We start from the raw sequence: 25,437 nt of genomic DNA, 5'->3' as shown, positions 1-25,437 counted from the left end.
AGGTCGTATGGAAAAGAGCATATTTGTTTACCCAGGTTTATTTTATTTTTTTTTTAATGGCTTATGCATGCAGCACAGAACTAGAAAGAAAAGAGCACTTTTTTGGTAGTGTTGCATTTATAATAGGTTTTCCTAGAATGCTGCCAGCAAAAACTTTGCTTTTGGGCTTCAGCAACACACCCCAATTGTTGTACCTCTTGCCCCAGCTTCCCCAGCTGTTGGAGCTCTGTTATTTGCTAGGGGGCTCACTGCTGGAATGTATTTATTTTATGATGGGAATGTAATCCATTATATTTGGAAAGTATGACATTCAGTTACGTCAGTGTGTCCAGGGATTAAGATTAGTATATTGTTTTATAAATAAAGGAGCCAAAGATCAGCAGTCGTTGTACTTGTGTATACCAACACAGCTTTATCTGAAGATGGGGAAAATGTGCAGAAGTTCCCCTTTGCTCTGTCTCCCTGACCTCTCTTTGTGTTTGCTAAGTTTACTCAAATTCATCTCCTATTTTGAACAATTATTTTTCTGGAGAGGGGTCAAAAAATTTACCTACATTCAGGACCTGCTGCTTTGACAGCAGGACCTTGTCCCTGTCCCCAGCCTAACATTTCCTCTGTTTCTTGTGTTTAATGGGATAATTCACCGCACCCTCTCCCACCTGCCTGCAGACTGGTGGAAAGCAGAGCTCCTCAGACCAGCAAAAAAGTTCCCCCTCCTCAGGGTCTTAAACACATTTTCAGTCTTGAAGACTTCCAGTCTCTGTGCATTGGGAATCAGCCTTCCTGCAGTTGTTTACTAAATGTTGTTCACATGTGGTAGGAGCGTCTGAAGGAAAGCCCCTTGGGGTGTTCCTTCTCTGGCATCTGCCCTGGGTGTGGGGCTGAGCACACTTGCTGCTGCAATGGCCCCTTGACAGCACAAACCTCTGCCTGCAGCAGGGCACAGGCAGCTCCTGCAGCACCCCGACTGCCTCAGCCCACCTCTGCCCCTTCCCCAGCCCACCTGCCAAAAGCCTCTGTGCTCAAGGATTTGGGATGTTCATGCTTGCAGGGGGATACCCAAGCAGTTCAGCTGCTGGCTGACCTGTGCCTGGGCAACCTCTGCTTCTTAGTGCTGCTCGTACTGTTCAAACTTAAATGAAATTAAAAAAAACCAAAACAAAACACCAAACAAAAATCCCTGTCATTTCCAACCCTGACACAAATATTCTCATTTTTTTCACCCTCCTTCTGCCTGCCTGCCAGAACTTCTCCTCCAACCCTCCAGGGTTTATTTAACCCAGTCCTGCTCTGGCTCCTTCATTGGTTCAGTCTTTTTTGGGAGCCAGACAAAAGTTCTCACCCAGCCTTAACTCTCCCCCTGCGGCAGACTGCTGGCCCCGGCCTCCTTTCCAGAGGACAAATTCAGTTTTCTTTGGGTCTCTGGAGAGGAAGAGAAGCAATACTTTTTATTATTCCTTCCCACCATGTTTCCCAGCAGCTCCAGCTGGTTCCCAGGTCCCTGCAGGAGTGGCAGACATTAGGACATTTTGCCCTTGTACGCTACACTTTTGTTCCAAGTTCAAGGATGAGCACTTCTTTTTGAGCTCCTCAAAATCTGGACAATGTCTGTTAGTCACTGCATCCTCCAAAGTTGTTTCATTGACGCTTGTAATAACTGACAACATCAACTGCACTTTACATATAAAAGTGAAAAGCTATGGACAGCATTGAAACAAGACTTTTCTACAGATTTAAAAAAAAATTGTTCTCTGAAGTTGGCTACATTATTACTTTTTAAACACCTTGAAATATTGCCTTCTATTATTTCTATTTTTTTTTGCCTGCTTGAATAATAGATATTGTGTACTGGCATGACTTTAACACCTGCAGGAATAACTAGGAAGTAATTAGTAAAAGCTGAAGCAGTGCTTTAAATATATGATACTTACAAGAAAAGGATAGACATGCGAAAGCTCTCCTGATTTATATCCACAAATTCTTAGAATAGCTTTATACATTGATAGGAGGACAAATTTTAAAAACAACATTGATGACTTTGGACTCCAGTTTTGCCAAGAATAATATCACACAAGAAGTCCAGTGATGAAATCTGCTGAGAATATGTCCTCTGGCACTGCTCCTTTCCATGGCTCCTCCTCCAAGCATGCAGCATCTCATTAAAAGGTTTACAGATGGCAAAAGATGTTTCAGTGCTTTCTAATTCTTTTTTACAAGATTAGAGACTTATCAGGCTTTTGATTATCTCCAGGATTAATGGCATACATTAATTAAACTGTCATTATGCCTCTTTTTCCACCCTTTGTAAATATAAACTTGAAAAGTAAGAACAAGATTTTTATCTGTGTTTGTAGAACAAATGCCACAGAACAGCAGCTTTGGGGGGTGGGGAATGTGTCCTGATCCCACATTTTGAAGGAAAGTTCATCAGCCCTTACACGATCAAACCTACGAGGCTGTACCACCACATGCAGCTGCTGCTGTGCCTGTCAGTGGGGATGAAGGTGAGGCAGCTGCTGGTGGCGTGGCCATGGGTGGGCAGGGCTGTGTGCCAGCAGCACGGCTGGAGAGGCTGTGCCATGCAGCTGGCTGGAGCCACTGGCATGTCCCCCCATGTCTGGGGGACAGAGTCCCCCCCCCGATCTGGGGAATGCAGAGAGGAATGTGTTTTCACCCAAAAAATGGCTCTGCAGTAAGCTGTGCTGTTGGGGGAGGCAAGCATCCTGTGGAGGAGCAGAGAGGGAATTGAGGTGGGATTAGGAAACTGGCTGATGAAGAGCAACTGGTTTTGGCTGAAAGCAGATGGGTCCTCTCCCAGTCCCTCTGTGTAGCAGCTAATCCTAAATGCACCTCTCTAGGAGTTTGAGAAGACTTTCTTTTAAAATAAATAAACACATTTATTTGTAGTGTTATTTTCCACAGATTTGCCAGAACTGGGAGCTGAAATCAGCTAACTGCTTACACAAACTAGGGCAAGGAGCAGATGTAATCTGCAGAGTTACCACTGCTTCTAGACACCAGAGATCTTGCACTCAGTCTTTAAATGGGATTCCAATGCCATTCACCCACTCAGAGAAGATCTTCTTCCCTCTTGATTGACTTTAGATCTTGAACAGAGGACTCAGAAATCTGCCATGTCAATTGCCAAAGTCCCAGAGCCACAAGTCTGTGCCACAGCAAGGGACCGTCCTTTCAGTTTAAAATACTCTGTGATTCTGTGATCCTCTGTGGACAGAGCTCAGAAAAATGAAGCACCACATGCTGTGACCAAAGGGTTATAATGATGTACATGAACACCCGTTAGTGCAGTAAAATACCACAGAAACATTCAGCAAGATGGACAGCATGATCATGTTAAAGACCCTAAGCCAGAAAAAATGCTTCCAGTTTTCTTGATTGCATATTCCAAAAGAAAAACAGAAGATTAGAGGCAAACCAGCAGCAGCTCTTTGAACTCATTGCTGGACAGCATGTTCCTCCACTGATAGTGAAATACTGTACAGCACAGGGAGAAAAACTGCTTGAGCCTGTTCTGTTTACAGCTTTGGGGCCAGAGATGGGTGATGGGTACAGCTGCAAAAAGATATTCTGCCACAGATGAGCTCAAGGGGAAGAAGTGTCTTGTGTTTGCAGCTAAGAATATGACAACTTTTATTGCCCACTTACGTCTGGTTATGACATCAGTTTCAAAAGTGGGGGTTAGGCAAGCACCATCTCACCATTCCTGAATCATTCCATAATGCTGAATATGGTCAAGAAATGTGTTTCTACAGCCTCCTTTTCCAGTTCACTATTCCTCAGGACTAACATTAACATGAAAATCCTCTAAGGGAGGTGTAGATCTAGCACATGATTCCTGGCTCTCAGAACTGACCAGAAAGAAGGTGGAATATGCAGACCAGGGGAGATCCCTCTGGTGCATTAATCCCATCACCAAGTGAAAAGATCTGCAGTCCAGTGCTGGCAGCCAGCACAGGAACACACCTCCTGTTGTTTCTCCACCTGCCAGAAACAGCCTCTTTGAAGATTTCACACCCTGAGGCTGTCATTGCAGAACTACATGCCTACATTTGAATTATTTCCATAGTTTGGCAAAGCTGAAGTGATGCAACAGCTGAATCCACAAGACATTTCCTCATGTGAGGTTCCCATTCCTGTGTGCAGTGCAGTGAGCTCACCTGTGCTGCTTGTCCCTTCCCAGCAAAGTGACATGTCTGTGCTCACTCAGCACAGAAAGGTCATTGTGGAAAAGCAGTGCAGGACTGGGAGTACCAGAGTGATGCCAGTAATGATTTTCTGACTTGATTTACCTTAGTTATAACTCAAGAAGACTTTTGAAATAACTTGTCCCAGCCAGCTGAGCAGACTAACAAGAGCTGGGGACTGGCATTGCTGCCGCTGTGCTGCATTCACACATTCAGCCTGGACAGTGAAGGGCTGCCAGTAGAGGTAATGGTGGGAGCATCTGCAGGCAGAAGGAACAGGAAGGCAGCACCAAGCAAGACACACCAAAAAGTGAGAGCAGAAGAGTATAAAAGAGCCTCACTTGAAGACCTGAATGAGTGGGCAGGCCTGAAGGCTGAGCAGCCCCTCAGAACTATCCTGTCTTTCCTGCCTGGAAGGATGTGAGTGAACTTCAGGCTGCACATGCATCCTTCTGGATCCAGTGGCCACAGAAGGGTTAGAGGCAGCAAGGTGCCAGGGACTTCAGGAGCTGAGTGATTTCCAGCTGCCACCCCTCTTAAGCTCCTTTTGCTGGTGGCTGCTGCTGCCAGACCTGACTGAGAAGGCGCCTGTTTTTCTTTCATTTTTGGCCAACATCTGAAAGGCTACAGATTTTTTTCTTGCCCTTTGGATAACTCTGTTGATGTTAAGATCTACTCTTATGAAACTTTTTCCATTTCCCCAGGAAATATTTTGTGTTAATATATTCTTATCCTTTCCTTATTGATTTTATCTGCATTAGACTTTTGCCAAGTCTAATTTTTAGAGCCTTACGTTTATTGTCTTAGGTCCCAGTCGTTAAGTGTTTTGCTGGGCTCCATTTTTTTATTTTCCATGATGCACAGTGTACTTCTTTTAAGTGAGGCACAGCTAAGAGGGGTTTGTTATTTCTGTGTAAGTCAGACTGTCAGTGTGGGCTAGCAGACTGCATGAATGTGTAAGACACAGGGCATATTCCTATGTGCTTACATCAGGGGCCTGAGGCCAAAAGAAAGCTAAATTAATTATTTTAACTAATTAGTTAAAATAAGAAGGAAAAGAGAAGGGAACACATGTGAAGCCTTAGGCAGTGCCTGTTTTTACTCATTCTTCTGGCTATGTGGGTTTGAGCATCAATAAACCATTTTGTACCAAGTAATTTAGTCACAAACACCTTGTATTTTAGGAACAGCCTGGATGCTGGGCTTGTAGGTTTGTCACTTGCTAATGCCTCTTGCCTTTCCAGCCTCTGTGATGGTGCAGGAGAGGATGGCCCCAGTGACATCAGCTGAATACCCCAAGCTAGGCCATACTATTATGTCCCCTCCTTGTATTTCTTTTGTGTCATTTCTTTGCTTTGCAGTCATCATCCCATGTGTGAGTGCCATTTCTTAAGGCCTAGCTCCTGGAAGCAGGTGCCTTCTCTGCCAGGTGCACACCTCATCTGCAAAAGCCAAACCTGATAAGAAATGCCTTTCAAGTCAGCTCATGGAATTCCATCACGTGCGTGGGGCTGTGGACATGCCCTGGAGAGCTCTCACTGGGCTCTTGGCTGAGGCAGAGCCTGCCAGCAGCTCATCCACCACCCAGCTTCTTCCAGGCTGTTTGTGTGGATGATGTCCCCAGCTCTGATGACAAAGACAGCTCTGTACAGACTGAGCAGATGCCTGGCATTAGCAGCCATGAGCAGCAGTGGCAGTGCAGTGGTGGCCCAAGGTGCCCCAGCAGAGCACCCTGGAGTGACAAAAGCCCTGCCTGGGAAAGCATTAATGCCAGGGAGTGAGGGAGGGAGAGACTGAGCCTGGCCAGAGACACTGAAATGCCAAGTGACTCAGTGGGTGCCACGCAAAGGATATTCAGATTCAGGGAAGAGGAAAGAGCTGCTTTCCCAGAAGCTCAGGGAGGCGTTATCACAGCAGAGCTGTGATGATAGCCATTTTCCCAGAATATTAGGAGTGAAGGATACCCTGGATATTAAGTATTATTGATACTAGCAATCTCCAGAGCCTGTTTGATTTGCAAGGGCCTATCACCCAGCCTTGGTCTGCCTTTGATGTGCATTCCTGCACACGCACAAAGCACATTCATTTCCTTTTCCAGTGTTTCATTTGCTGGTAGGAGATCTCTCAGCCCCTCAGACAGGCCTGTGGCTATTAAACCAGTGTTTTAAACCAGTTTTCATGTTACCGAGAGCCATAAACAAACTCTGCTAGCTTTCTGCTGCACTGCATACTGATGTTTTACCATGGTGCAGAGAGTTAAAAATTCCCACAGTAAGACCTATGGCTTATTTTCAGAAATTAGCCACCATCATCACTGCAACTACACAAAATATTCATCTGAAAATTGACTTCTTGCCAACACCCACTTTGAAGCCCCATTTTCTAACATTGCTGTATTAAACAGGGCTTCCCTCTCCCTCAGAGATGTCAGAGGGTGCCACCAAAGCACACAACAGGAGGAATAGAAAGAGGTACAACTCAAATATAATCTGAAGGTGCTCTTAAAATGTGCAGATTTGCATGTGGAAATGTTAGCTGGAGGTAGTCTTGACAAAAAAAATGTTTCCATAAAACACTTCCACAAGAAACATCCCTGTAAAAACTAACATTTAAGGGGGACAAAGCAGCTCTCTGTCATCATGCTGTTTCCCATGCCACTTCTTGTGCCATTTTTGTTATCACACAATGCTTACAGCAGAAGGACTGTAGCCAGCCTGCCAAGGGCATGGCTGTTTCTCAGGGTGCACCACTATGCCTTCAGAGGTTGGTGGCATGAAAAGACAGGCAAACAGTTGTAATTTATGTCTGCTACCAAGAATGTACAGTGGACCAGATGAAACCAGAGGAAAGCAGAAGTAGTGGAAGTAGACAGGGCTTGTAACAGAACAAGCTGTGATCAAAGCCAGGGTGGACAAAGCAGGTTTGAGGGTCAGGCCATGATTCAGAACTTCAGGGCCTTGAGCATGGTACATCCAATGAGAAAACAGGAGCGCAGTCTGGAGTAAAAAAAAGGTCAGGAAACCTTAAAAGCAGGAGGGAAGAGAGCATTTGGAGCAGGGTAAACAGGCTGGTCAGGCAGTCCTGATGGCTGTGAGCCCGAGGCCCCGTGCCGAGCCTGCCCTGAGGAGCTCTCGGGTGTCCTGCTGGCCCCAGCGCTGGGCTGCGGCAGGGCAGGGCTCCGGCAGCTCCCGGCCAGGCCTGCAAAGCCTGGGCAGACCTTCCCAGCCTGCGGATGTGGGGCTGGTGGCACAACCCTCGGGGCTTCGAGATGTGCACATCTATAAAGCCATCATGACCATGGGAGGTGTCATATAAAGAGAGTCATGACCATGAGTAGTGGGAGAGGAAAACAAGGAGATGAGATCAAGCAGAAAAGGGTTCAGCAGTGTAATGGCACAGCCTCTCCTGGAGCCTTGTACTGCCAAGCAAGACAACACAGCATGCATCAGTGCTTTAGCTGAAAACACGTTCAGATAACAGTGACAAGTTGTTCTGTGTTTTGAGGACTTCCAACACTCAGATGTCAGTGAAAAATTAAGAGCTTTAAAAGAGAAACAATGCAAATATTCTTGACAAACTTTCTTGGCAAGGTGGTGGATCAGCTGTGCTTTGCTGGGGATTCAGATGCAGCCAGTAAGTTCAGAGTGGAGGAAGGGAAAATCCCAAGATGCCAAAGAAGCACCTTGGAAAATGAAGACATGGAAGTATTGTCCTGAGCAAGCCTGGCCAAGGGTTAGGTACAGCACATCACGCTGATGAAGTTTCACAAGACGGTGGTGTCACCTAATGTAGCCATGATATTTTATGAAAAAATCCTCTACTAGGATTTTTCCTGTCCTGAGGAGCTGAGAGCCTCAGGAAAGAAATAACTATCTGCTGCTGTGGAATGCAACAGGTGCATCTTCCATTGGTCCATGTGGATTGTTTTCAATTAATGACCAATCACAGCCACCTGTGCCAAGGCTGTGACCAGTCACAGGATTTTTGTTATTTTTTTCCTATTGTAGTCTTGTCTTGGTAGCCTTCTGATCTTCTTCTCTCTCTGTTCTTTTAGTATAGTTTTAATGTAGTATTTTAATATAATATATAACACAATAAATCAGCCTTCTGATGAAAATGGAGTCAAGCCTCGTGTCCTCACACAAGGGGTTGTCGAGACAAGAACCTAACACTGATTTCCAACACAGGGACTAGCTGACAAAACAATGTAGAGAGATTTGCAGATGACATTTAGAAGAATAAGGATTTATGACCAGCTAGAAGAAATCAGTCTGAAAATTATTCTGACCAACACTACAGGGAACCAGATACCCTAAAGGGCAGTGGGGAATCCTTGCATGCAGCCATCCATTTCCAAGGATGGTGTCATCAGGTACGGTCTTGTGAGGAACACAGATCAAAAATGATTTCTGAAAACAGGGAGACTGATGTCTGGATGGAATGGAGTGCTGCAGGACTTTGTGGATTGGTCTGATCTCAGGTATTACATGAGTCAATAGATATTCAGATCTCTGGTTTGTATGTCTGGCTACCAGAAATTGTTCATGTTCCAGGATTTCTGATACAATTTCTACATCCAGGATTACAGCTCACCTTATTGTAACAGAACAGCCTTCAAGTCTTAATTTAAATCCCAGGTAGCTGTTTTAGTCTGCCAAGATGAGGCAGATCTCTACTAGGAGTTTTACTGGAGCTCTCTTACTAGGATAATTCCAGCAGAATGACCTCTGTAAATTGCACATTTTTTCACTGTTGGAACTGGGAGGTCTCAGAATAGTGTAACTTGCATTTTCCCTTTACTCAGCATCTGTCTTGATGTTTTGATTACTTGCCTGATAAGTTAAAGAAATCTAAACACTGAGGAGAGCAAGGACCATCCTGCCTGTTGCTTTGATATCCCAGATTTAACTGCAGGGTTAGATGAGTCTGTTCCCACAAGAAGAGTTCTGTTGCGTTTCAATGTGTACATGTAGGGGTGATCATCTGCTTTGGCTGCTCCATGGCAAAATGGACTTCCCGAAACATTAAATCTCCATTTGGGAGACTACAACTAGAGAGGATACTCACTTAAGAAGACTTTGATGAACTGGTAGCACACATCAAAGACGCAGACTGTATTTTTTTGTTGATTAGATGAGCATCCAAGCTCCCAGTATCAAAACAATGATCCAGAAGAAGAATATCTATTGTCACTTGGAAGGCACCATGCAGAAATACCACTTATACCACTATTCTGCCACTTATTTTGGATGAGATAGACAGATTACATTGAAAAAGATGTCCCAGGACAAAGGGAATACAAAGTTTACTCTAGTTTTTCAAGAAAATAGGTGATTATTTTATTATGCCACTATACAGCAATCTAATGCTAAAACACTATGGAAAATATTTGAAACATTACTGAAGCATTCCAAGACACTTGGGTATTTAAAGATACCAAAATTTGTGTATGAGGTGTAGAATATGGTCTTCCATTCATTGCTCTGACAAATGCAGGCGTGTTCCCTGAAAGCCAACTTAAATTGTACTACTTCCTGCTATCTTTGAAATACTTAATTTCTGAGGACTGCAGAATCTCATTGTCTACATAAATGACAGAAGCCTGAACTTGCCCTTAGTATGAACTTCACCTTTCATTAGCAAACTCCAGAACATCCCTGGGTGCACCAGAAAGGAATGGTATTTTCTTGTTCATAGAGTAGGAAAAATATACCTTTAATGTTGTTAACTCAATTGAATCACATGATATTATGTATGGTAATGCATCAGCTGCTCCAAGACTTGGCAGAGTAACTGCAGTGTCTCCCAATCCCCCAAAATAATGTTTTGATTAGTGTTTCTAGCTTTCTAGACCCAGGCCCAGGAGCATTCTAGCCTGGGCATGGTGTCAAGTGTCTCGGCTGTGGTAATGTGCTATGGCATTAAACAACAACAGCTGCATTGGAGTCAGGAGAAGCTGCAAGGAGGAAACTTCCCACATGTCAGGATCTGTCACTACCTGTGGGACATGTGAGGGCACTGAGAGGAGCTCTAAGATCATGCCACTTAGCTGCAGTAGACAGGGAGTGGAAAGGATTTTCTTTGGCTGACTAGACTGGGCCAAACAAAAGGAAAACAATGAATAAAGGCTACAAAATGGGTATTTACCGTTCCCTGCAACAACTGTGAAAAAAAATGTAAGGGATGAAGAAATTCAATGATGGCAATTTAAATTAATTTTTTTAGGGCGGGAGTAGAGATATTGCCAGGAATAGACCTGACAGCAACTATTTATGCATGAAGCCCCACCTGATGTGGCTGATGGAACAGAGCACCTAAGACAAGTAGTAGCACTGAATATGGACAGGACACATGTTGTCGTGTGAGAAAGGGAACAGGAGAAGTGCGTTTTCTTCAAGAGAAGAAAACAAACAGTGAGGAAGGAAAAGTAAAAGGAAACGTTTATACAGGAGTACAAAGCAGAAATAAAGCAATGAAGAGGATATGGTTACACTGAAAAACAGAAGAGCAATTACATTGACCAAAAATAGAGTAAGACAGAAAAGATACAATCACCAGAAACTGAGCTGAGAGCAGCTAGCAGACCATCAGTGTCCATCTTAGTCATCAAACTGAACCAGAGTTTAGGATGTAGTGACTCAAAGTGGTGTAATCATGAACTGCCCAAGTTCAGCTTGAAGAATTGGATCTTAGCTGCTCCTATATATACTAGCCAGGAGATACTTTCAAAAAGCTGCTGAACAAAAAAAGCAATATACAAAAGCAATACTATTTTAGACTTGACTTCAGTAAGTAGGCAGAAATTATAAAAGGCCTGATTATAAAATATAACTTTAGCTATAATATTAAACATTCATATTTTCTGGAAAGATTGCCAAATATAGGTCAATAAACAAAAATTACAAGCCCTAAATAATGAGGAGCTTTGGTTAAAATAAATAAATAATGAGCTTTGGTTAAAAAAGGAAAAATGGTGAAGCTGACTGAACTAAAAACTCAGAGACCTGAATGAGGATTAAACTTGGTACTTCTTTAAGTCAAAAACTACTTGTAGGGAGAGACAAACTTAGAGATACAGAGAAGCACTCCAGACTCAATTGACTGAATATCCTCTCAAACAAGGCAGTAGGAATAGTCCTTTGAGAATACAAACAAATACTTATGAGCATATAAAGCTGTGGTCCTTAAAGAGCACAAACAAATTCTCAGGAGCAAATAAAACCAAGCTTTTTACATCAGGATGTGGATATGTAAAGTAAGAATAAGCCAAAAACCATAATAGCTTTAGATGTTGCAGTGAAAATGAAAAATAAAACATTTTTTTCAGTAGTATAATAAATAAAAATAACAAGGAAAGATGAAGTGGAGCCAAGAAAGAGCAAGGACTAAATAGCTTAAAAATTCAATTCATACACTGACTTAGTTTGCAATCAGAAAAATGAAATAAAGTATGGAAACAAGCAAGGAAACTAAAGAAAATTATAGCCTTTGAAGTGTAAACAAAACTTCAGGTATGCTAATTATGGACTTCTGTCTCCTAAATTCTAGGAGAATTGGTTACAGCGAATCACAGTTTGGTAGCCACAGTTTTGGTATCAAGTTTAAAATGTTGCAATTATGAGTAGAGAATAGCAAATATGATTTTTCAGGAAGGAAAAGTAGTGTGCTGGGGCAAAAAACCAGAACCCAGCTGATCTAATTCCACTGAGTGTCAGCTGGTATTTTGATACACTGTCAAATGGGAAATATAACTCAGCTTAATATAACTCAGGAAGGTAGAGGATAAAAATGGGATAAAAAATTATAGCAGGCTTTCACAGTGAGAAGGTAAAGCAGATCATATTGAAAAGGAAAGTACTGGGCTGAAGTACCTTTTTAGGGTTTATAAAGAAATCAGACTTGGTTTCATCTAATTAAATATTTTCCTCTGAGACTTCAGCAAATATTGTATTTTTCCAATGGCCTTTTCTAGAGACACAAATAGTCTGTGATTGTCAGCACAATGCAGAACTAGAGTATCACCAAGGAATAAAAGGTGACCTTGAGAAATAGGTAGTAAAAATATGTTGAACATTAATACTGTGAAGGGCACTATCACTTGGGGATCAGAAATTATTTTTTCTGATTCTAAAACAACAGAAGGAAATGGCTGAAGGGGAAGCCTACTATAGTGGCATGATGTTAGATGAGTGTGAACCACTGCTGCCACACAGCCATGAGAAAAGCAAATATGTGGACCCAGCAAATTATGAATACTGGTGTCTCACACTGTGAGGTCCAATCTGAAACACTGTGGACATTCCTGGGCATCCCTGTCAAGAAAGATTAATTGAAACAGGAGCAAATGAGACAATGGTGAGACTAATGGGGACTATCCTACAGGAGGGACCGGCGCCTGCTTAGCAGGGAAGAGAAAAGGAATACAAAAGGTTTCTAAAAATACATCAAGAAAGAGTAAACACCAGGGGAAGAAAATATCTATATAAGGGAAAGGGGCATAAGATGGAAATCTAAGCTAGTTACAAACAACATTAATGTAGATGATAGAATTTGTCTTTTATGACTCAGAAGATCAAGACTGGCACGTCATGCCAGCAGCAGCACTGGGACAAGAAATTTGCCTGGTGTACATGCAGCAGGATCCCTGCAAAGAAGGGATCCCTGCAGCCAGCAGGGTTGCCTGAGAAGGAGGAGGCTGTGCTTCATGGTCCTGTGTGCGCCCAGAGGAGCTGGTGGCACAAACACAAGAATCCCTACATGTGAGCAGTCAGCCTGGTTTATCCAGAGCCCTGCCACTCTCCCTAGACCTTGAATTAAATGATGTATGCTTGGAAATCCAAAAGTGCTCACCTTCTGCAGCCAGCAGTGTTCTTCCTTCCTGCTCTGCTTTAGCAGTACAATTCATTCCTCCCATTTCACTGAGAAGATCTCCATGTCAACCTGGCTGTTAAGCTTTGTGCATTGTTATTTTATGTTTTGTGCGATTATATCACTGCGGGACATGCACAACGGACACCATTCCACAGTGAGGGAATACACACTGTGCTCCCTTTTTTGGGCTGCCAGGTCTCTTGACTGCCAGAAACATGTATTTCCTTAAAGATTACACAGTACCACCTTCTTGCAGTGGAAGGTTATCTGTTACAGAAAAAGTTACAGAAAAATCATAGTTGCCCAGGCCATGCATTATATAATAAAACTATAAGCTGTGCATAATTTTACAACGTATTTTCCTTGTAACAGTAAATGTCTTCAGTAGCACAGTATGTGAATTATACCAAAACCAGTCTATAGTTAGCGCCTACAGTGGATTAGGTGCTACCATCATTTTATCATAGACATGTGATTAGGAGAACTGCTTTGTTTAAAAGTTACAAAATCTTTTTGAAGTCTAAGCTTGGATGAAGCTAATCTGCACAGGAAGCAAATATTTTTCTTTCTTTATATGTCACTGCTGTTCTTCCATTTCAGCTCCCTAAGAGTTTGTGCCTTTTAAAGCAAATAAATATACTTCAGGGCTGATGGGAACCAGGCAGCTGTGTATCCCTCACCTTGCACAGCCCCTCAATGTCCTTTCTGAATTGAGAGAGCCAGAAACTGGCACAGGACTCAAGGAATGGCCTCACCAGTCCTGAGTCCTGGGGGATATCCCTGCCCTGCTCCTGCTGGCCGCACTATTGCTGACACAGGCCAGGATGTCATTGGCCTTCTTGAGCACCTGGACACAGTGCTGGAACACAGGTTAAAATTAAACACAAATCAAATTTCTTTTTTTGATCCCATCCTGAAGCAGGAGTCAGATTAAGAACATATTCAGAATATTTGTTTTGGGGCATTTCTTTAACTAATTGAAAGAGAGCACCATGAAATTTTCAAAAAGTGAATTAAAATGCTGAAAACCCACCATTTTCTGTCCATAAGAATATTTCACATTGACTTTTTCATTTTCATTATGAAAAATCTCAAATATTTTGAAAAATATTATCCTGATGTAACAGAAAAACACTGCATTTTTAAAATTGACTGTTGAAATTTAAAAAACCCAAACAAACAAATCAAACAACAAACAAACAAAAAACCCCAACAACAACAAAAAAACACAACCAAAAAAACCCCAAACAAAAACATACCCAACAAACAAACAAACAAAAAAAAAAAAAACCCAATTGAAATATTTCATCTTCCTGAGAGGCTTCTGGAGGTTTTCCTTTTCCAAAATAAAATGCTTCCAACATACTCATGTTTCCAAGGAAACTTTCAGTTTTATCACGAATGGCATTGTTTAACTGAAAAAACCTTCCACTGGCAAAAAAAATGCTAGTTCTTATGTGGCCTTCACACCCTTTTCTTTATTCCCAATGTCTTTTTCCAGTCTGGATCAGTTACCCCCTGCCAAAAACGCTCTGTCCACCAGAAAAAGGAGCAGCAATAACATTCCTTCTGCTGCTCTGTGCATTGCTGTGCATTGCTGTGGGCACCCTGTGCTTTTTCACATTAACCCTTTCTCCACCAAGGCCTGCAGCATGCAGGTTTTCAGGGCAGCTGCCGCCTCCCTCTCTGCAGGATTAGTGCACTGGGGCAGGACCAAAGCAGAGACCCCATCCTCACACCCTCGCTGTGGCCAGTGGGAGCAGCCCAGCTGGAGCAGGCAGGCTCTGCTCCTCAACAAACACAGCAAGTTTTGTTGTGCTGCATCTTGACTGTCCTGTTCCCTCCCTTAGCGGCCTCAGAGTTGGGTAAGTGCTGGTTTCTGACAAAGAAATACTGTGTACAAACAACACTAGCAGTGCAGGCCTGAAGTGGGTTGAGCAATTTTTTTAATTGCTTCTGGACTGATGAGGATTTCTGAGGAAGAACTGCCAAGGTGGTTAGTTGTAAGCTGTGTACACCCGTAGGTCAGGAAAAGAGGTATTGCACATAGTAAGTCTAAGTTTCTAGTGCTCTAAGTGAATCATTAATTTCACATCATCCCAAGACAAGTTCTTCAGAAGAAGGCAGTTCTTCCCAAGACAGAGCTTCACAACTCTGGCAGCACTGGTGCTCTAGAAAGATTTATTAACAGCATGCTTGGGCAGTGGTGGAGGACAGGGTCATTCCAGTAAGTGCAGTGGAAAAATCATCCATAGTGCAGAACTGTGTTCAGCCCAAGGAGCTGAGGGGCTGGGGGAAGGGACTATGCCCACTGAGTGTCCCCATGTGACTCTTGAATGATCTTTAATGCTGCATTGAAAGCAGAAGCTTGTTTTAAAATGTCTATTATGGAAAAGTTAAACACAGCTAAACACCACTTGGAGCTCAGCTACTATTTGTCTTCAGATTATTATGGCATTAAGAGTGGGGTCGGGGCTGGGGTGGGATGTCTCACCAGCTCAGACCCAGCTCAGCACAGTGAGCCATCCCATGAGCTGCCCCAGCTCCAGCACGGGATGGGTGGTGGGTGACTGCCCTGACAATACAGCCGCTCTGCAGTGGTTACTCTGCAAATCTCACTGAGTGGAAAGAACAATGCTGTGTGCAGCTCCTCGCCTGAGCTTGGCTGGACAGCACAAACACTGCCCTTGCAAACCTTTGTGGAACTGCTGCTGGTATGGTTGGACAGCAGTGGGAACTGCTGTGGAGATGACAAGCCTTGGCAGAAATATTTATGGGTCTGTAGCAGCTTAAAACAAAAAGAGATGTTCAGTAATCAACTCGTGGTTGTATTTAACAAGTGAGTAAAAGGGTCTCTTGTCCCTCTAACAGTTTAAAATTAGCAGGTGCTTTCTCTGCCAAAATAAATCTTTAAAGCTTTTCAATATTTATCCTTTATAATTGGCATGTTTATTGTAGCATTTGTCCTTGAGTCCACATTTTCAAGAGAATCCCAAGAAACACATCTAAAGAAAGCAAAGCTTCATAAAAAACCATTTCATGACAAGCAGTGTCACCACTCAAGGATCAGTGTCACACCACAGGCACTCCTTTGTGACAGTACAGTCTCTTCTCTAAGCACCAGAGATTCCATTCCTACCAGAGCTTTTGATTTTGTCAGAGCTCCCAGGGTCACATACCCTAGAAGTGTCCCTGGTCTGTGCCTTGGTGATGCTCAAACCCAATTAGAACAAGTGATGTTTTGTCATCATCATCTTTTTTTGTCACTGATGGCCACCTCCAAGAACAGCTGGGCACCTGCACAATGAGAAGGGGTCAGTAGTTTTCTTTAACCATCCCCAAACAGGGAAGGTGGAGAAGTTGTTAGGACTTAGAGGGGGCTGTTTCAGAGGTGGCATTCCTCTATCTCTAGGACATAAACATCACCCATGCAAGGAACAACATCAACACCAGGGAGGCAGAGGAGGCAGAGCCTGAGGTTTTACAGACTGACAGGGAGACCTCAGCAGACAAAACCAGGCTCCAGGCTTTAGCATCTGCACCTGATTTCAAGTCTGAACCGTGTGTGGGTTGCCATCTCTTGCAATGACACAGCAGCAGTACAGCACAGAGTAAAGCCCATAGGGGAGTTTTGCACCCAGAATTGCTGGCAGGAGTACTCAGTAGAGGAAGGCAGAGAGCGTGTTCTGCAAATCCTTCTCTTTACGTGTTTCTTTTCTTTGTGTCAATGGACATGCTCATCAGTTTATCCTAGCACTGGCCAGCAACAGCAGCAAAGCCAAAGGTCTCTTTTGTTTGTAATTTCTGCTGAACAGATGAATCATTGCTGAGCACCATCAGATCATTTCTGGTTTATAACATCCTAACATCCTGCTCATGTCATTACAAAAATCCAGCCTTGAGTGGAGTAAATGAATTTGTATTTTGTTTTGTCCTCATGTTTCTTTCCATATTTAGAATGTGATTCCCACAGAAAAGCAGTAATACTGATCTGTGCTTGGGGACAGCATCAGGTGTCCAGCATGGCTGTGTCCAGCATAGCACTTTCTGGACACCAGCCATAATTTCATGTATGAGCTCCACTGAAACAGGCCTTTTCAGTTGTCCAGTTCACATCCTGTCATCACTGACTTGCTTTTCACGCTTCTGAAATAGTAAGATAGTTCTGAAAATTTATCATGCCCATTTCTTTTTGTCTAATGTCAAGTTTAAAGTTTCCTGGCCTTTGTTTTGGTTGATTTCTCCCGAGTGCTCTGTACCCAAGCTGCACTGGAATGTGCATCAGCTCAGCAACTGCCCTCAAATCAGGAGATCACTGTCTCCCAGTGGCACTGTGATTTAAGCATTCACCACAAAAAAATCTCCAGGGGACACGCTAAAATGAAAAGCACGTGCAGGTATCCCTGCATTTTCCAACCATACCAATCCCAAAAGGAGCAAGGAACCTGAGGATCATCAAGATAATCAAGGACCTTGAAGTCCCAGAAGTTGCAATGAGGCTGAAACGGTATCTGTCCACCATGTGTGCAGTGTGTACAGTGGAAAATGCTCTCCACAGGAGCTCCAAAGGGAAATTGCTGCTGGGATTAACCCAACAAACTCATTCCCTGGTGTGAGTCTTTTATGGTACCACATTACAATTTCTACTGTCTTTCTAGTTTGCTTTTTTATTCATGGAACTTCTTGTATTAGCTGTGAATTTCTTTGGCTCAGTGTAAGTAGTAGGGAGTAATTTTCAACATGCAGCTGGTGGAAAAATAACAGTGGGAACAATGGCTTGCCCAGAGCTGTTGTGTTGTAAAGCTAAATAGAAAATAGCCAGTGGCACAGCAAACTTCACTGATGCCCAAATACAGACACTGATATTGGCACTAGGGGTATCTTGTGACAATGCTCTGAGCTCCCAGGGACTAACACAGATAGCTGCATGTGTTGGTGCAGTACATCTCCCTCCCATCTGTGCCTCCCTCTGGTCCATGGGGTCTCTCAGAAGAATTAAAGGGCAGCAAGGCCCCTTGGGAGCTGTGCTGCACCAGCTGTCCTAAGTTACCCCAACCATCAGGGATATACATTGAAGCTGCACATGTTGAGTACTGGTTTCTGTGAGTGCGACATACATGTGGAAAAATGTATTTCCCAGTTCCTTCTCCACTGACTGCAACATCCTATGCCATCTCCCAGGTCTGGGCTTCTTGGGACTGATGCAGAGACATTTCTTCTTGCAAAATCTTCTGCATAGCAGTTCAACCTTCTGGCCAGCACCATGGACTCTGTTCACAGGGCATGGCAGCTTAGAGAGATTTGCTTGCTGATCTGCACTCAGGGTTTGACTTTACAATTTTCCATTAAAGAGAAAATAAATATTTTGAGTGTGACTGATTTTTAACTGAAAAACCAAAACCTTAAAAAAATAGATATGTAAAGACTCTCATAAACAAAATGTATTTTTGGAATTTAATTGAGACTTTGCATGCACGTACTAGTGTCAAGCTTAATTTGTTGTGATTTGTTGCTTGAAAAAACATGTGAGAAGCATCTTCCTGCATGTTAGTCATTATTTAAAAGAGGGCACTCTGTTAGTAGAGCACTGAAACTTAGATCTCTACAGGCCAGGGAAAATAAATCCCTTCCTCTGCGTCCCTCTGCTTTTCTTCCTGCCTCTTCAGGTCTGCTTAAAATAGGAGCTTGTGTGTCAAGCAATGTCTAAGTTCATGTTTGTACAGAGCCTGTTGCAATGCTGTCTGAGATGTGCCTGGGAATGCTGCTGTACCTAAGTGTTTTATCATAACATGATTAATAATTCTATATATTTCAGAAGGAGCAATCAAGGTTGTTGAGATAAATTTTGTGGTTCAGCCACTGCTTTACCAATTATTGATAAAGCAATTATTGGTGAAAGTCATGCCTTTCCCTGCCCCAGACTGTGGTGGAATAGGAACAAGGGAGTTTGCTCCCCTGGTACCATGATAGGGCTGTAGAAAAAAGCAGAGAGCTCCTCCTTTCCTGTGTCTCAGACAGCAGAAGATTTTGGGAATAGGTGTATCCTTCTGAATCCCATAACCAGATACCAGACCTTCATTCTGTTTGAGTTGAAGTCCTGAGCAATCTCAAGGCAAGCTAGAAAATTCAAAGAGTACAATGACCTTTTTCACTCTTTAGGACTTTGTACCCCTGTGTGCCTCCAAGGAAAGACCAGTAGGGTAGTCAGCTTAGTGAAGGACTTTGTCTTCCATCTCAGAATCAAATACCATGGCTCTGAAATATGAACTAATTTATGGAGTCATGTAAAGCCCAAAACTACAGGAAAGAAATCTCTAAATACATTCAGCCCTGTGGCCAGTTTGCTGCCGTAGGATTCTTTCTTGGGGTTGCTCCATTCCCATGTGTCACTGGGCTCTCTTGACACAATTCATGCTTCATCCCACTGCAAATCATACCCAACTCCCTTGTGCCTTGTGTATGGGACTTCTCCTACCACTCCCCTTTACTCTGCCCAGCTCAGCTCATGCTGAGCTCCCATCCTGGAGAGGAGTCAATGGAAAGGACTTAAAATTCTGCTTGTGGCAAAAACACTCTTGCAATGACTCTTTGCTTGCTTCTCCCCATTGTAGTGTCTTCATTTACCAACTCCTTTCTCAGGGTCTGGTAGGGGATCCCAGGCCAGCACCCTTCTCTGAGCAGCTGCCCTCCCACGTGCTCTCAGTGCCTCCTCCCCAGAGCCTCTGGCACACGGCCATGCTCCCTTCATCCTGGGAACGTGCTGTGGCCGAGGTGAAAAGTGGCTGAGGTGAAAAGTGCAAGCAAAATCCTTGTTAACATTTTGGGAATACATTACTGTAAGTGTTTGTACATAAACTCCTGGAGCTTCACCAAGTTAACTCTGTGTCATGATGCAACCACGTGTGGGACTGCTGCTTCATTTCATAGATAAGATTGCTCTTTGCTCAGGAACCTTCTTCTGATTTGGTGGGGTTTTCTGCTACATGTACTTATCCTGGATCTGTTTGTAAGGTTGCTTTATTTTTCCTTGTGAAGAAGTAAACACAGCTACAGACTCCAGATCTGGGTTTCCTCGCCTACAGCTCAGGGACACTGCTGTAATTGACCCTGCACAGCTGAGCCAGGTCAGAATCCAAAGCTCTGGATTTTGACATTACTCAGCCATGCAGATTTGGCCATGTGTTTAGCAAAGAGACCCTTTCTCTTAAGTCACTAAAGACCATCAAACACATGTTGAGCTGTTGCATTGAAAAAAACCCCACAAAACCTGTGCCTGTGACTTTGGTGAACAGCAGCAATATAAATCACTACTTCCCATGAAAAGACCCTCACTGGAAGAGAAGTCATCTCCATATTACCTAATGTGTGGAAAAAAACAACAGCCAGAAGTTTATTGAAAAAGAAGGCACAGGTAAGTACATTCCATCTGATTTTGTGCTTTTGCCAATCAAACTAGTGTGTTCTTCTCATCTTTTCACAAAGGACAAGAAGGAGACAATGGCTTCTTCAAAGGAGAAATTTTTTGTCATTCAGATCTTGGTCATAAAGGAAACATTTACCAACATGTAATGGAATACTGGTTGAGTGTTATTAACTAGCTTTTGTCGTGTCCAACATAAATCCATAGTGCCTCACTTTATCAATCAGGCAATCTCATTTAAAAAGTTTGGTCACAGTAGAGAGATATGACGAGCAGGAGCAGGTATATCTTTGTAATCATCATGCTTCCAGGCTGTAAGAGCTAAGGAGTCTGGAGGGCTGTGGGGAGGAGGTAGGAGCAGCCATGGGATGATGAGCTCTCCCTACTATATTAGGCAACAAGGAAGTGGAGAAAGCTGTGGAGAAAGCAGGATTAAGAGTAGGATGAAGAATGGTATGTTTCTCTCTCACCCTCTTCACTATATTTCTCTGTTGTACATATCCAAGCAATTTATGGCTAAGTTTCAAATTCTTTTTGGAAAGTGATGCTTAGCTGAATATTGGTGACAATAATAGCACATCTGCCATAGCATTGCTTCTCCTACAGCTGAGACTGGTGTTGAACAGAAGGTGTTGACCTCTGATCACTGTGCAGAAGAATTAGTGAACTCAGCTGTGGCATCTTGAATCTACATTTTCACAATACAGATGTCTACAGCTGAAAATCACTGCCCCCATCAAAACCAGCATACCTGTTGGAAGACACCCCAAAGAATAAATAAGGATAGAAAATCAGTTATTCTCTAACCCTTAGAAATTAATCTTGTTTAAATAATTTACAGTATAGTCAAAGTTGGAGGTACAACAGTACCCAGATGGGCCAAAAAAGAATGATTACTGGATCTTGTTGCCATCAACCTCATCCTTGTATTTGCAATCTTCCTAAAATCAGCATCTCATCAACACCACACCAGTTATAAGAAGAAGGTTAGTGATCATAATTTTTATTATTTTTATCATTAAAATATTATTTAAACAATGGTGATTGAGCATCTGGTATGGAGAGGAACACAGCATGTGATGGCACATTACCTGCTCACTGTTAACACCAGGAAACATTACTCAAACAGGGAATACTCATGTCTCTAGACAATGGCAATGTTACCATAGAAACATAGGTGGGAAACATAGATCTCTATCTTCTACTTCTCCCTTTTCAAATGGGTGATATTTTTCTGAGGTTTCTATATTTAGAACAGTAATTATTTTTGCCTACATGCAACATTAAAATGAGTGGTAATGTTCTTGAGTCATCAGATGCATCAAAGCTTGCAATTTGCAATTTTGGAATTAGCATTTATCTTACTCATCCCATTAATCTTATTTTGGAGCTCTCTAGCAAGACTTAACTCCTAAACTTGTTCCTACATTAGGTATTAAAATTAATGTATTATAAGCTGTGATGTAGTTGTTTAATGACATAATCTGTTGTTTCAATAGCAAATTTACAAGATAACTATTAAAAGTATACACAGAATCCTCATTGCAAAACATTAGAACTAACAACAAATACCTCAGCAGCTGGATGCAGAAAATATTGTGAAAGGGCAGGGAAATCCAAAATAGCTTTTTTCTAAACAAAAGTGTCATGTCAAATCTGAGAAGATCATTAAGTCTAGTCTTGTTCAGTGTTTTTCTGTATTAATGAACTTTCTTAACGTGTTAAACAAAACTGTAAATTCTTTGAAGATATTCAGTTTTAATTGTCATGGGCTGTTGTGCACGACAGATTCAGAGCTGGACTCAATATCTGGTTACAGTGGCAACTTTCATAAAGGTCTTTTAGATCAATACCAATAACTTTCCAAAACACATAATGCAAACAAAACAGGCAAGCACTACAGAGGTGGCTTGGCTTTTACATAGTCCTAGTAGGCAGAATTCCCTCTAGTTCCATGAAATTTCTACTGCAGAACTGAAGACAATGAGAATTTTCAGTGAAAGGAGACTATGGGATGTGGACCATGGTAGTTAGAAGAATATTGCTTGGCCTTTTGATCCTGTCTTTCACCTGTCTGAATTTTTCTTAAATAATGAAAAACACTAAGCAGTATGCAACCTCACATAGCCAGGATGTCTGAAATGTAAATACTTCTTCCAGGTAATCAGGATAAATTTTTAAATTCTACCTTCTTAGTTATAATTTGATCTGCAAAGTACATAAAAATAATCAAAGATTAAAGATGCAACATTGAATTCAGTCAATATATTTCAATGATGTCTTTGCAAATTTTTCTTACATTTGTTACTGACATTTTGCTAATTGAAATGGTGCCTGCAAGGATAATGTCATAAATATCAACAAATGGATATTTGCATATGTACACTTGGACATATTGTCACCAAAGTTACTGAAGTAGATGTCTTTGGCATCCTCTTCAGTTTTGGTACCTTTGAGTTTTTCAGCATGAGATATTACATTTGAAATCTTTCCCAGATGTGCCTGAAGTGTTTTTTGAGATTTACAGGTGCTATGATCTGATATAAAGGAGTTTAGATTACCTTGCAAAAATAGAGTGATCTAAAAAACAGAAATAATTGCAAAATACTAAATTTTGTGAGAGAAAGATCATGGATGGATATCACCCTTTTACAAGTTATTTTTAGTACAAGCATTTTGTAACTGCTAGGCTTTATAGGAAATTTCTACTAAAAAAAAATTTCAAGAGCAGACATTTGATCCATCCTTGTGTTTGTAAATACAGAGATTACCATAAAATGTTCTTGTTTATCAAACAATCACATCTTGCTGAGAGCTGTTTGACTTTCTTTTAATTCTGCAATGGCTCAGTGTTCACTAGCTGGGAAGAGTTTACCTCCATCTCTTCTGTTTTACAGAACTCAAGGAGCCAAGCCATGGCAGGTGCTGACAGGAATCTTCTCCAGACCTCCTCAAGTAAAAGACATCCCTCCTGCTCCCTCACTTCCTACTTTTGATTTTCCATGTGTATAGCTGTTACAGGGAATGTGAAAATGAGAGAACAACACAAAATCCCCAACCCAAGCTTTTCCTGTGAAGAGGAATTTTTCCAACCTTCCAGCCACATCTAGTGCAGATCTGCCTGGCCCTGCTGCATCTGCACCCCAGTATCATCCAGCACCAGCCAGTCAATTTTTGTAAATGCCTTAATCCATTATGGTGTCCCTGACCTGTGCTCCTATAAGATGCACACTATAGCTGTGACCCACATGGAGCTCCCCAGTGCCTTTGGAAAAGCCACCCCACCCTCCTTCCATCACACTGTGTTCAAGTGAATCCCACTGTATAAAACCTACATCTTCTTCTTTCCTATTTCTGTACATCTGGAGGACAGAATGTGCTGTCTATATTTAGTGAAAAAATAAAACTGTCCACATTGTGCTCCATTTAAATCCATGGAGAGCTTTGTTCCTGATTTTAGCATGGAGAGGATAGTGTCACTTTTTTCTTCCTGGGCTGGAGCTGCAATTGCTGAGCTGCTGCCCTTGAAGCCCCAGTACCAAGTCAAAGCCTATAAATCAGAGAGCTTTGTGCACTGGCAAACACATGCCAATGGGCACTATAGGAAATGCTTCTGAGAAGTCACAAGTAAAATAAAGATAATATAAATTATTGCCAATTGTATCAAATCATTATCAAGAAATAAAAGGGAGTGCATTGTTATGCTGCTGGGCTGTTTTTTGGTGTTGGTTTATATTTAACCTACTTAAATAAACTGCAATGGCTGTTCTGTGAACACAAAAATGGATTGAAAGTTTCCATTTGATTAAATAAGGAGAAGAAATTACCCTGTGGCTAGTCTGTACATTCACTGATCAACAATGAAATCTCAATGGAAACTAGTGACCTGCCACTGTCAACACACAACCAGTTTGAACGGAGCTTGAAGGGGGCAGTCATGTAAGCACCACTTTGGACATTTATTTAACACCACTTTAAAGCACAGCTCTCTGTCCAGCTCATGCTATTTTCTGTGTATTGTTGGCTGAGATGTGGGCTCTGGCCAGACATGTAGATTGGTCAGGACCAGGTTTGCTGAGCTGTTGTACATCTGGGTGGATGCCCTGCACCCTGGAATTCCCACCAGGGACACCAGGCACACTGGGAGATGGTGTGCTTAGGGTCTGCTCCTAGGGTCAGGCAAAGTGGGAGAGAAAAGGAATTGGTAGCACAGAGGGAAAACTGTGGGTGAGTACAGGAAAGCAGTCTGAGAATGCGTCCTTTGCGTTTTCCTACTTGGTATTTTTCTTTTGCAACAGTGCTTGCAATTGCAATGACTAAAACAGCATCCTTAGCTTGTTGATGTACAATAAGAAGTGCTAATTTCTTCTGATTTTCATCCAGCATTAAAAGCAGCTCCAAAGAAATGTGACACACGGCAATATTCCTGGAGATGATGTACCCAATACCTGCAGCCACTCGGCAAGGCAGGGCCCAGCTCCCCAGAGCCCTTCAGCCCCAGCTCTTTACCAGCCATGCCAGAACAGCATCAGCTCCTCCCAGAGCCACCCCTGTCTCTGAGCTCTCCCCCCTCAAAACTGATCACCTCTTTTTTTTTTTTCTCCAAGCACCCTAGGAAATGTAAATTTAATTGCACTTCACACACCTTGGGAAGACCCAGGGGACTTCCATGCTTACCAGTGAGACTCTCTCAGCCTAAAATTATAAGATTCAGCCTAAGCTTGAAATTCTTCTTTCAAGCTAGAAGAGTTCCTGATGTGTTGTCTTGCATGTTGGGATAAAAAGACTGCTAAAAAATTATGTAACCACTGATTTAACATATTGCTAAATTTTGCCCCCCTTTTGCAATTTCTTCCCTTAAAGAGCTAATGCTGAAAATACAGTTCCAGAAGAATTTGCAATAGAATATTCTGCTTTCAGCTTCCCTCCAGGCAGAAACTG

At 42.4% G+C, this 25,437-nt stretch overlaps 1 long non-coding RNA gene across 1 annotated transcript; it reads left to right on the top strand.

Moving 5' to 3' along the window:
• Positions 1-15,663: 15,663 nt before the first annotated feature.
• Positions 15,664-24,449, top strand: LOC135282155 (uncharacterized). The gene is made up of 4 exons (XR_010348465.1): positions 15,664-16,390; positions 17,635-17,688; positions 18,258-20,487; positions 23,394-24,449. It is a non-coding gene; the product is annotated as an uncharacterized LOC135282155 (long non-coding RNA).
• Positions 24,450-25,437: the final 988 nt, after the last annotated feature.

The sequence above is a fragment of the Passer domesticus genome, chromosome 1, assembly GCF_036417665.1.
Source record: "Passer domesticus isolate bPasDom1 chromosome 1, bPasDom1.hap1, whole genome shotgun sequence".
NCBI lineage: Eukaryota > Metazoa > Chordata > Aves > Passeriformes > Passeridae > Passer > Passer domesticus.
This window is presented reverse-complemented; position numbering and strand designations above follow the sequence as displayed.